Genomic DNA, 14,313 nt, shown 5'->3' on the forward strand with positions numbered 1-14,313 from the left:
CAAACATCCCAGCTGTAACAGCACCTTAGAGAAATCTTATTCTGCACTCTGACCTGCTGTATTCTTCACTACAACAGCAACCTGCGCACTCGTCCTGCTGTGTTCTTTGCGTGGTCCTTTCTAGCAGCCTCCCAGCACTGTGGACATCTGCTTTGTACCCAGATTACTAGCCCAGATTACACGCCTGGATTATAAACTCCCTTCTTGCTCTGCCTGGTGCTTCGTTTTATCTGCTGAACACCGGGAGCTGTCTTTGGCCACCTGGAGGTCCGTGTTGTGTGGTGGTGAGGGCGAATTGAGCAGCCGCGGTCGAAGTCATTATGTCACTGGCTATCTGAAGGCTATACCCCATACCACTCATTCACCGTTATTCAACAACTGGATTTTCACCCTACCCCGCTTCTACCACTGCCACCTCCTGGATCAATCATGTACTTGCCATCTGCACTTCAAATTCTCTACCTGTTAGCCCTAATTCACTCTGTCCTGACTTCCACTGAACCATCTTATGGTCACATTCCACTCATCTCTGGTCATAGGAGTCTCTCATTCTGTACGCAGCCTTGCTTCATTTCTCCTTTTGCATCTGTGTCCCATCTCAACATGCAACATCATCGTACATTTGTTCCTCTCGTGCGAGCACAACCAGCACAATTCCAATCATTCCGAGTGGGTTACATAAACGCAAGATCCGTAGTAAATAAACCTGAACTGATTTCTGATTGGATCTCCTCTGGTGCTCTTGATATGCTGTTCATCACAGAAACCTGGATCAGAACGCCAAAAGACCCCATCATGCTAGATCTCTGCCCGAAAGGCTACAAGATCATCTACTGGGACAGAACAGACAAAAGAGGTGGCGGGCTGGTGCTCATTTATCATTCCTGCTTCACGGTTGACACAAGTTCGGATTTGATCTCTTCGTCGCTGGAAATCGCAGCAGTCAAGATTCATCACCCCTCCCTTCATGGCCACTTAGTCTGTGTGCTGTTCTACAGACCCCTGGCTGCCTGGTCTAGCAGTCAGTCTGAGTTACTGGATTTCATCTCGCACATCTGCTTAAATAACCCGAATATACTCCTTCTGGGTGACCTCAACCTTCATTTGGATAATACTGCCTCTCTGGATACATCCCAGTTCCTAGATTTTCTCCGCCTCTGTGACCTTGAACACCCTACAGCTGGTCTGACTCACTGTAAAGGCCATTTTCTAGATCTCCTCTCACATAAATTCTTGGACAGTAAGTGTTTTTCCCTACATGATATTGGCTGGCATGAAACGACTTGGTCAGACCACTTCCAGTTGCAGTTTTCTTTGCGCTGGCAAACCTCAGGCCTCCCCCAGCCCCATCAAATTCGACAATATTACTCTAGAGGCGTCATTGACCCCAGCCTATTCTGGAAGTCCCTTTACGGTTGTGGCGTGGATTTGCAACCAGCCACGCCCATCTACCTCTCTGACTGGGAAAATAAGGTTGTGCTGGATCATATTGCACCTATCCACCTCAAGACTTCCTACCTCCGCAACTCCACGCCCTGGTTCTCGGCTGATCTCAGAGCCTTAAAACAGAGACAAGACGTTTGGAAAGAACTTGGTGTAAACGGAAATCGGATCTTGCGCTGGGTGCTTGGAAAAGCTGTCACCGCAGATATAAGTATGCCATCCAGCTAGCAAAGCGCAAATACTTTTCCACTAAGCTACAGTCTGCTGGCTGGGACATCACAAAGATATATCAGCTGATAAACTCTTTCCTTGACACCCATACTCTAGAATTCTGCAGTGCTGATCTTCCTTCTGCTTCCCAACTTGCAACTTATTTCAATGAGAAAGTCCTGACCTTGCAGTCTTCCACTGTTAGCTGCCTCTCCGATGTGGATGACTTCCTGGAATCTTTGACCATGCCATTGGATGTTTGTCTGGCTGATCACATTTGGACCAACTTTAGCCGTCTACCACTTGACAAGGTATCCACTGCTTTACTTAAGTTCTCCAACAAACCCTGCAGATTGGATGTTTGTCCGACTCACCTCTTGAAAGTTGCACCAAAGTGTTTTGTTGAAGATCTGACTAGTTACCTCAACTTCATGTTAAGTACTGGATCTTTCCCACCAGGCCATGGTAATATCCTTCTCACCCCCATTCCGAAGAACTTAAAGATTAAGCCAGATGTCATCTCTAACTATCACCCAGTGGCTTCGATACCCCTAGTTACCAACTTAATGGAGAGTATGGTCAACGTCCAGCTCAACGAATTCATGACTGCTTTCGATATCCTCCACCACTCTGTCTGGTTTCCGAGCTCAATATAGCACTGAGACTGTCCTGGTCACCCTCTTATCTAACTTCAAATGAGAGCTATCTGTTGGACGGAAGGTTTTACTGCTACAATTTGACATGTCTAGTGCCTTCGATATGGTGGACCATGAAATCTTACTTCATCTGCTGGATTCTATTGGCATAGGGGGTCCTGTCTTACATTGGTTTGAGGGTTTTTTTTAACAACAAGAACTTACCAGGTCACAGTGAACTCGGTCACTTCTGATCCGTGGAAGGCCTCCTGTGGGGTTCCGCAGGGCTCTCCACTTTCACCTGCCTTATTCAATATTATGTTGATGCCTTTAGCTGCTGCTCTTGCAAAACTGGACCTCAACCCTTTCATCTATGCCGATGATATTACAATCTACATTCCCTTTCACACAACCGTGTCAGAAATTGTCCACCTCATTGATGCCTGCTTCTCCTCCATTGAACACTGGGCTCAGGTCTTCCGTTTCAAATTAAACAAGGACAAAACCCAGTGTCTTATCCTCTCGTCCACCCACATCCCAGTAAATGACACAGTGCTCCCAGTACTGGGCTCTGCCCTTCCGATTGCCACCAGCCTGCGGCTTTTAGGAGTGCAACTGGACACACACCTCCAGCTGGACAATCATGTGCACTTGGTCTCCAAAAAAATGTTTCATGCCATGTGGAGGCTTTGGCGCATAAGATACTTCCTTACTAGAGATTTGTTCCGCACACTTGTCCACTGGCTTGTCCTCTCCCACTTGGACTATTGCAGCGGAATTTATGCAGGCTGCCAGGCCTCACTGTTGAAAAAGTTCCAAACAGTTCAGAACACTGCCGCGAGACTCATCCTAAGAGAACAACGCTTTGCACATGCCGAACCCTTGCGTTTCAAATTACACTGGCTGCCTGTACAGGAGCGCATTGCCTTTAAGCTCTGCTCCTTGACCCATAAAATCATCTATGGGCTTGCCCCGGAGTATATGCACCCCTTGATCAACCTCCCGCCCAGGAACGCCAATCCTGCTGCTTGTTCTTACCTTCATCTGCACTTCCCAAACTGTAAGGGTGTCAAGTACAAGAAGATCTTCGCCTTGTCCTTCCGCTACTGGAGTCCTAAGCACTGGAATGCTCTCCCGCAACATCTCAAAACTCAAGCGGACCATGCCCTCTTTAAGAAGTTGTTGAAGACATACTTCTTTGCCAAGACCTACCCCTCACTTTATACCGCTGACTGATACACCCCTCCTGTCTCTTACCCCGCTAGTTCACCCTGTTAGATGCTTTTCCCCCTGCTTACTCCTTGTATACTTTTCTAAGCTTCCTATTCTGTAATTTTATTTAATGTTTTGTAAGCCACATTGTGCCTGTATGAGTGGGAAAATGTGGGATATAAGCGAACAATAAATAATAAATAAATAAATAAATAAATAAATAATCTAACCTTTCGAAAAGACGGAACTTCTAAATATAATTTATCACCAGATCTCAAAGGTCTTGTCGGGATATGAATCTTCAAGGAGTTGGAGAATACTAGAGGCCCATTATCATTCAGTTCTTTATGTACTAAGGCATAGGAGCCAGCTCTGTGTGTGCTGTGGGTGCTTGAGCACCCCCAATATTTAACAAACTTATTGACTGTGTCCAGGGAGAAGTAATTTCCATTGGGTTTAGCATCCCCAATAATTTTGAAAAGTTGGCTCCTATGTACTAAGGTCAAAACCTTAAACTTGATCCTCCAAATAATAGGCAACCAGTGTAAGTCTCAAAGAGCAGGAGTAAAATGGTCATGTAAACCTCTTCCCTCACTTTCCATCTCTGTTGACAACGCCCTCATCCTCCCCGTCTCTTCAGCCCGCAATCTCGGAGTCATCTTCGACTCCTCCCTCTCCTTCTCTACCCATATCCAGCAGACAGCTAAGACCTGTCGTTTCTTCCTCTATAATATTAGCAAAATTCGCCCATTCCTCTCTGAACAGACCACCCGAAACCTCATCCACTCGCTCGTTACCTCTCATCTTGACTATTGCAACCTTCTTCCCGCTGGCGTCCCACTTAGCCACCTATCCCCCCTTCAATCTGTCCAAAATTCCGTCGCACGGCTTATCTACCGCGTGAACCGATACTCTCATATCACCCCTCTCCTCAAGTCGCTTCACTGGCTCCCGATCCACTACCATATACAGTTCAAGCTTCTCCTATAGACCTTCAAGTGCACTCAATCTGCAGCCCCCCATTACCTCTCTACCCTCCTCTCCCCGTATGTTCCCACCCGTAACCTCTGCTCTCAGGACAAATCACTCTTATCCGTACCCTTCTCCACCACCACTAACTCCAGACTCCGCCCCTTCTGCCTCGCATCACCTTATGCCTGGAACAGTTCCAGAGCCCATACACCATGCGCCCTCCCTCCCCATTTTCAAGTCCTTACTCAAAGCCCATCTCTTCTCCCTTGCTTTTGGCGCCTAATCACCCTCCCCATTCATGTTACCTACACTGACTACATAGTTTGTAACCTTTAGATTGTAAGCTCTTTTGAGCAGGGACTGTCCTTCCCCATGTTAAACTTGTACAGCGCTGCGTAACCCTGGCAGCGCTATAGAAATGCTAAGTAGTAGTAGTAAACCAGGCAGGGCCCGGAACCTATGTAAGACAGAACCACACAGAGATTCCAGACAAAGAAAAATAATATTTATTAAAGCTGTAGGCCAGGGGCCCTATTCCACTCACAGGTTGGAGAAAAAAAGACTGTAATGCAACAATGTCCTCACGTGGTCTGCTCCTGCAGGGCCACTGTGTACCTTATTGTTTCTCAGCACAATATCACACTTTATTTCCCCTGGTCTGGTTCCTCAAGTACTCAGGGCAAAACAAAAGTCTGCAAGGTTCCACCTGATCGTAGCAGTGGAAATTCACACATAGAGGGTGGAGACATATGCCGTGGGGTTGGTGCTTCCTTCTGAGCCTTCTTAATTTCTAGCTTTTATACTTCCTGATTCCTGCTGTTCTGGCTCCACCTCTCTTGTGTCACTTCCCCCTTGGGCAGGACTATGGATTTTAAGGTGGTTCTGACACTGTGAGGGAGTATCCTCAAGGGGAAAGGCAGCATTCTATAGACTCCCTCACACTTCGGTTATGTCAATGTAAGGCACACTAAAACTGGGTTACAGTAGTATTCTATAATGGAATCTGGGCACATATGCTTGGGATACCCAGTTATGGAATTGATCCCATAATGGCTAAATATCACTCCACATTCACAGTGCCCTATTTCCACTCTGGTAGTATCTGGATAGAGCCAAAGCAGTTAGAGAGACTTCCACCAACACTATGGACTTATAGTTTTAATGGTGGCTGCTAAATATGTAAGTTATTTGAACATGAGGTCCGTTTGAATTCCCAAAAGATGACAATTTTACATTTATTTCAAGAAATAAATAGAACTATTGCAACTACTTCTTCCAGTGTGATCCAAATAAAGAAGAGTAAAAACAGTATACATATATAGGGAGGGTGTTACTGACATCAGAATGGGCTGCATCGAGAAAAATCTGGCTGATCTACCACATGAAGAAACCACAAGAGTAGCAATGTAGTTTGAAAACAAATTAATTAAAATCAGCTTTTCACGGTCTTGGGTGACCTGTCAGATCTTGAAAGAAAAGAGATGCTAATTAAATATTTATACAGGCCTTTTGATTTTGTCAGCATTCTGTTGTTCACAGACACTGCTCGGTTTGTCCATCATAAGGGGATGTAGAATCCAGAGACAATACAATTTGCATTGAAAGAAAATGGAATCTTAACTTTCACTAAATATTATTAACCTGATAAATTATACAAAAGCGTAAAGACAAATATCATTGGGGATATATGGAGCTTCACTGAAAGAAAAAATTTATGGAGACAATGATAGTAAACTTGGGATACATAGAGAAAACATCAACTATGTTCAGGTGGAGATAATACCTTTTTATAGCTTAATGAATGTTTATAGGTGCTACATGTTAACACAACTCAAATCTATTCCACAGGCACTATTTGATTTCTTTTGATTAATTATAATTTTGATCTGCAATCAAAACAACTTTTACAGAGCTCTTTATAATCTACAGATTATTCACATATGGGCTCTAAAGGCCAAAATCAATCAAAAGCATGCAAAAAAACCCCTTATAAGATAGAAAATTAAAAGAAAGATAAAATAGTTTACTGCATGTGAATGCATGCATGTTATTCTTTAAAATTACATTGGCTGCCTGTTAAGGCCCATATTTATTTTAAGGTGAGTGAATTAAAACATTTTATGGTGACACTCCTTCATATATGGCTGATCTAGTGGTGGTGCTACTACATAGAGTTAATATCCAAGTTAATACTAGGAATCAGTTTCTCCTTTGATTTCCAAATGTTTCCAAATTAAAACCAGTTAAACATTTTTCTTCACCACTTCAGTATCAAATAGCTAACATTTGGAATTCTTTACCTTTATTTCTGTAACACTGCCCACATTATTTACTGTTTAGGAAAAAATTGAAAACCTTTCTTCTTTCACAAAGCGAGCCTTGAGTTTCTAAGGGCTCTGTTTACTAAGGCCTAATTGCCTAAAGCATTTTAATTTTAGGCGCCATATATAGAAACGTGCCCAAAGTGTATTCTTTGAAATTCCATAGAATTTGTGATACCTCATTTGTGATGTATATTCTTATGTGTCCCTGTCAAAAAATTTATATTGGACAAACTTCCAGAAATTTTACAGTTAAGTTAACCGAACACAAGAGTTGTATTCTGAATAGAATACTTGAAGGTCCATTGGTATCACATTGTCTGATTCAGTCATGATTTGTTTTCCAATTTAAAAGTGTTTTATTCATTTCATGCGCTTGGAACAAGGACAGATTTTTTTGTTTAAATTCAATTGAGCCTCTGGGATTGAATTCTCATCTGGAGTTGCACCATTTTTTAACATAGAACTTTGTGGTTCCAGAGAGTAAACATTATCTAGCAAGTTGTATTTGGCATCTGTCAATTTAAGAGGGCATTTCTTGTCAATAAAGTTGTTTAAATGGGGAGGGCTTTTAAAGGTCTATCACCATGTTTTGTGTGCCGTATGAATGCTGAGTGAGATAGAAGGTTTCAGCATCTTTTGTAAGCAAACGATGTTTAACTAGACTGATGTACAAAAATTGGAGTGACAATGTGTTTTTGCAGGATTTCTGCTGTGAATCTTTCCTGATGCAATTTACCAAAACACTTGTCACTATATAAGAAAGGAAGTTCTTTTTTTTGATGGCTCTATATAATTTAAGATAACTTTTGACTTCTTTCAATAAAGTTCAGAAGTTAGTTTTCTCTGAAATAACTTAATACAACAGTATCTTTATATGATTAAGACAAAATCAATATTAAAAAAGTTAGAAATATTACTAAAAACGTTTGTGACTTTTAAGCCAATGACTAGATTATGGACAACACTGTTGTGGTAGTGCCCGACAAGTATTCTGAGGCTGTTTTCCTTCCTTTTTAAAATTATTCTTTTAACTAATGTATTTGAGTGGATATGTATGTTCTAATGCTATTGAAACCTTATCAGGCTTATTTTTGAAAGAGAAGGACGCCCATCTTTCAACACAAATCGGAAGATGGGCATCCTTCTCACAGGGTCGTCTAAATCGGTATAATCGAAAGCTGATTTTGGAATTCCCCAACTGCTTTCCATTGCAGGGACGGCCAAAGTTCACAGGGGCATGTCGGAGACGTAGCGAAGGCGGGACCTGGGGCGTGCCTATCACATGGACGTCCTCGAGTCATAATGGAAAAAAGGGGCATCCCTGATGAGCACTTGGATGACTTTACCTGTTCGTGTTTTTCTTACAACCAAGGCACAAAAAGGTACCTGAACTGACCAGATGACCACCGTAGAGAATCGGGGATGAACACCTCTTACTCCTGCAGTGGTCACTAACCCCCTCCCACCATAAAAAAAATCTTTCAAAATATTTTGTGTCAGCCTCATTTGTCATAGTCAGGTCCATCACAGCAGTATGCAGGTCCCTGGAGCAGTTTCAGTGGGCGCAGTGCAGTTCAGGCAGGCGGACCCAGGCTCGCCCCCCCCGCCCCACCTGTTACACTTGTGGTGGTAAATGTGAGCTCTCCAAAACCCACCAGAAACTCACTGTACCCACATGTAGGTGCCCCGCTTCCCCGTAAGTGCTATGGTAGTGGTGTACAGTTGTGGGTAGTGGGTTTTAGGGTTTTGTTTTTTGGGGGGGGGCTCAGCATACAAGGTAAGGGAGCTACGTACCTGAGATCAATTTCTGAAGTCCACTGCAGTTCCCCCTAGGGTGTCCTGGCATGTCAGGGGGACCAGTGCAGTATGAATGCTGGCTCCTCCCACGACCAAAGGGCTTGCATTTGGTCATTTCTGAGATGGGCGTCCTTGGTTTCCATTATCGCCGAAAATCAGAAATGACCAAGTCTAGGGACGACCATCTCTAAGGACGACCTAAATTTCAAGATTTGGACGTTCCTGACCGTATTATCGAAACGAAAGATGGACGTCCATCTTGTTTCAATAATATGGGTTTCCCCGCCCCTCCATCAGGACGTTTTGAGAGGACGTCCTCAGCAAAACTTGGGTGTCCCTTTTCGATTATGCCCCTCTACGTCACCTCTTTTTTGGTTTGGGAGATTTTAATGTCCATTATAAGGCTATGGGGGTCATTTTTGAAAGAGAAAAACATCCAAAAAGTGTCAAAAAGCATCATTTGGATGGATTTCTTCTCAAAATCAAAATGTCCAAATCAGTATTTTTGAAACCTGTTTTGCAGATGTTTATTTATGCATTTCATCTGCAATGCATCCAAATCACAAGGGGGCATGTTGGGGGCATTTCAAAGGCGGGACTAGGGCAGGCTTAGGGTGTGCCTAACACGGATATTTAACAGCCATAATGGAACAAAACAAAAACATATAGGGCAAAAACTTCAACATTTTGGTCTAGACCTATTTTCAGAATGAATATACCTCAAAAAGGTGCCCTAAATGACAATGAGGCTCATTTTCAAAGCACTTAGCCTCCCAAAGTTCCATAGAAACCTATGGAACTTTGGAAGGCTAAGTGCTTTGAAAATATGCCTCTTAGCCTCCCAAAGTGCTTTGAAAATATGCCTCCATATGACCACTGGAAGGAATCAGGGATGACCTTCTCACTCCCACCACGACCACTGACCCCCTCCCAATCACCTTCTAAAAATGTGAATAAAAATAATACTCACCAGCCTCTATGACAGCCTCAGATGTTATAGCCAGGTCCATTACAGCAGCATGCAGGTCCCTGGAGTATTATAGTGGTGGGTGCAGTGCACTGTAGACAGGTGGATCCAGGCCCATACCTCCTCCTACCTGTTACATTTGAGGTGGAAACTGTGAGCACTCCAAAACTCACTAAAAACCCAATGTATCCACATATAGGTGCCCCCTTCACTCATAAGGCCTATTTTAGTGGTGTACAGTTGGAAGTAATGGGTTTTGGAGGGCTCAAAAGAACAAGATAAGGGAGCAACAGTGAAATGTGTATCTGGGAGCATTTATATGAAGTCCACAGCAGTTCCCCATAAGGTGCCCTATTGCTATCCTGGGATGTCAGGGGGACCAGTCTGCTAAAAATTCTGACCCCTTCTACTTCACAATGGTTTGATTTTCTATGTTTTTCATGTGTGTGTGTGTGTGTGTCTGTTTTAAAAATTGCCTGAAAAGATAAATGCACAGAGCACAAAACCTTGTTACAAATGGTATTTTTGAAGATATTTGGATTTTGGATGTTTAGCGCAAGACATCCACAGTCCGATTTAGACAACAAATCAAAAATGCCTCTCCACGTGTATTAAGTGCAAGTAGTTCAAAGTGAAAATTTACTCAATCATATAAAGTTCACTATCAAATTAATTATACAAAACAGTCCCGCACTTTACATAGTCTCAATAAATGCGGTGTATCACAAGTCATATAAATCACCAGAGCTCATTGTTGTGCTATAGGTCTATCAGTTTCCCAATAATAAAGCGCATTTATCAATTTTAGAGCCCTTGTGACTTGAAAATTCTTATTCATGTGACAGCTCAAAATGGTGTATTGCAATGGAGTGTACCAAAATGTGTAATCTTCAGAAAAGGAAGTGATGTCATTAGAAAGAACTTTATTGATTGCAAACAAAATTGTCACAAGATTGTATTCCACTCTATACAATCATTCATGCCAGAAAGGTTTTACTGAGCACATCTCAAATATCCAAAATTATTCCCTTAATTGGAGGTACAATGTTTTATTACCTTTACAGGAATCTATGATTTTTTTCAATGACCAGTCATCTAAGATCTACAAATACATGCTTAAAATCATATGGTAGCCCACTGCTGCTCCTTCTGATCTTGGGCAAGTCACTTAACTCTTCATTGCCTCAGGTACAAACTTAGATTGTAAGCCCTCCTGGGACAGAGAAATATCCAGAGTACCTGAATGTAACTCACCTTGAGCTACTACTGAAAAAGGTGTGAGCAAAATCTAAATAAATAAATAAATAGTGGGGAGCCATTAGAGATGTTGCCAGCTACGATGCTTTTTATGTAGTTTTTTTTCCTTCTTTTTTGTTTTGTGCTTACTGGCTATGATGCTCTAGTAGACAAGATACAAGTACAAATACAGTCTGTTTTTAGATTGCTTCATGAATTCCAAATGTCTTTTACTACTCAGACTACATTTTTCTCTCTTCTTTGGAAGTTTCTTCTTTCCTTGATAGTCAGGAAATCCCTAGCACTTTCTAATCCCCTATCTAAGGTTGCATTAGTGCTTATTGTCGATCATTGGAAAGACAACTCAGCTTGAAATACGAGAAAGCCTTAGAATCTCACTATCCTTTTTCTGTACCTGGGAGCATTTATATGAAGTCCACAGCAGTGCCCCCTAGGGTGCCCCATTGCTCTCCTGGGATGTCAGGGGGACCAGTCTGCTAAAAATTCTGACCCCCTCTACATCTCAATAGTTTGATTTTCTGTTTTTTATTTATGTGTGTGTTTTTTTTAATGGCCTGAAAAGATGAATGCACAGAGCATAAAACCTTGTTACAAAAGGTATTTTTGAAAAAAAAAAAAAAGAAGATAGATAGATATTCTGTAAATGGGTGAAGCTAGATAACTCTGGGGCTTATTTTCAAAAGAAAGAAAAAAGTCCAAAAAGTGGCATAAACCAGCAGATGGACGTTTTTCTCACAAAAATATCCAAATCACTATTTTTGAAACCCATTTTTTAGATGTTTTTCTATACTATTTGCCTGCAGTGCATTCAAATCACAAAGATGTCAGGTGTGTGTTAAGGCTGGGATTTGGACATTTTTCTGCCATAATCGGAACCAAACAGAAACGTCCAGGGCTAAAAGTTGGACATTTTGGTCTAGACCTGTTTTAATAATCACTAAGTCACAAAAAATGCACTAAATGACCAGATGACCACTGGAGAAATAAAGGACTGACACACCCTTATTTTATTTAGATTTTTCTCACATCTTTTTCAGTAGTAGCTCAGGGTGAGTTACATTCAGGTACACTGGATATTTCTCTGTCCCAGGAGGGCTTGCAATCTAAGTTTGTGTCTGAGACAATGAAGAGTTAAGTGACTTGCCCAAGATCACAAGGAGCAGCAGTGGGATTTGAACTGGCCACTTCTGGATTGCAAAACTGGTGCTATAGCCACTAGGCCACTCTTCCACTTACTCCCCCAGTGTCACTGACCCCCTCCCACTCCTAAATATATGAACAAAACAGTACACACCAGTCTGTATGACAGCTTCAGGTGTTATATTCAGTCTTATTAGGTCCCTGGAGTAGCCTAGTGGTTAGTTCAGTACACTACAGAGAAGGGGACCCAGGTCCATAATCTACTCTAACTGCTACACTTGTGGTGGAATGTGTCAGCTGCTCAGAACAAAAACTTATTGTAACCACATATAGGTGACACCTGCAGCCATAAGACCTATCATAGTTATGCTTTTCGTGGGTTTTGAAGGGCTCACCATACAATATGAAAGGGTGTAAGGGTGAGATAGGTACTGAGACCATTTTAAAAATTATTTATTTATAAATTTACATATATTTACAAGCTAACAACACTTGCACAAAAAAACAAGAATCATATCCATCTATCATTAGGAATAATCTTGCAAAGAAGAAAAAACATTTTTTCTAACATTAATAGCAATGAAAAGGCATCATATTCCTTCCTTAGACCCCCCAAAAGAGAAGCACAAAGATAGGAAGATTATTGCAAAAAATAATAAAAAGTAAAGGCTTAACTAGAATAGTTACAACCAATTCATCATATGAAATATTTGGGAACGAAATATGTGTTCTTTGCCCCAACACATCTTAGATTTTTCTTGATATGAAGAAACTAACCAGTGAAGCCATGTCATCTAGATGTGTTGGGGCAAAGAACACGTATCTCATTCCCAGATATTTTAGCACACACTAAGCACAAAATGTCTAGAAAACTTCTAGAAAAATGGCTATTTTCAAAGGAAAAGAAAGATGTTTTTCAGCTTTGAAAGTGGTCATGATGGTTGATATAATTCATCACTTTGCTTTGAACATAAAACACATTGGTGGACAATGCAGTGGTAGGCAGCTAGTTTAAGATTGATTTCCTTAAGGCAAGCAACAAGACCCCTACCTCTGCCTACCACAGCCGGTGCACCATCAGTCATTGTAGAAACCTTCTTCAATACATCCAATTCAACTTGCTCCAGGAACTGTGATAACGCTGAATACACATCTTCACCTTGAATTTTCTTCTAAAGAAGTAGAAATGTCAACATGTCTTCAACATAATGACAACCATTGTGAAATCTAACAAAAATACACAGTTGTGACATATCAGTTTTTCCAGTTGATTCATCACATGCAATTGCAAATGAATCTGCTTCCCAGACATTTTAAAGAAGTTGATCCAACATATTTTCTGCCAGTTTATCTGCCCGAAAATCACAGTGCTTTCACATTTCTTGTCGCTGTAGAGAACCAATGTTGCTGCAATCAAACATTATTTCATGACTTCTACATCTCAGAAGGATTTTTGTTATACATGCTGAGCACCCATACAACCTGCAGAAATGATTCTGTTGCAGTAACATGGGAAGCAGTGGTTCTTGATAAAATTGAAGTGCATGTTTCAAAAGACTTATTCAGTTCAGCAATTTTTGATTTCAAGAGTTGAGAACACAATGGATACTTTGAATTATAGTCCTTATGCTTTATTTCAAAGTGTCTTTTAATATTTCCACTTTAAATTACACTTACAGTATCGTGACATATGAGACACAGAGGATGTGAATAACATCTATATGGCAGAATTAAAAAAAATTCTCCTATCCAAGACTCATGAAAAATACAACTTTTATCATAAAATTTTCAACATTTGACTGAAAGGTGAGTTATATGTACTTCAAAAAAATTCCATAATAAATTAGAATAAGATTTAAATCAATCCGCGTTAGCACTGCATGCTAATCACAACTAATATGTAAATTGTTAATTGTGATTAATAATTAATCATGTGCTACCCATCTTCTTGCTCTATGTGCGTCCATTTACGCCAACAAAAAGCTGGTGTAAATCCCCTATTTACTGGCCCTTATTTTATAACAACACGTGAAGATTTTGTAACACCCATGAAATGCCCTAAGCATGTCCCATTTTCCCTGCGCACATTACAGAATACACTTAGCAAGGTACACACATAAATTTTAAATTTTGCCAATTAGTGCTCGCTATTGCTTGTTAAGAGCTGTTAACAACAGCTTGTTAAAACAATTAATCTACGTGTGTAGTTATAGAATATGTCTCGATTTACACACAGAACCGTGCATAATGCTAGGCCCGCTATATCAAATCCAGGGGTACATGTGTAAATGATGAGAATACTGCCATTTACACATGTTGTTAGCATCTAAAACTGGATGGCTAATTATAGATTTAA

Source organism: Microcaecilia unicolor, chromosome 3 (assembly GCF_901765095.1).
Source record: "Microcaecilia unicolor chromosome 3, aMicUni1.1, whole genome shotgun sequence".
NCBI classification, from domain to species: domain Eukaryota; kingdom Metazoa; phylum Chordata; class Amphibia; order Gymnophiona; family Siphonopidae; genus Microcaecilia; species Microcaecilia unicolor.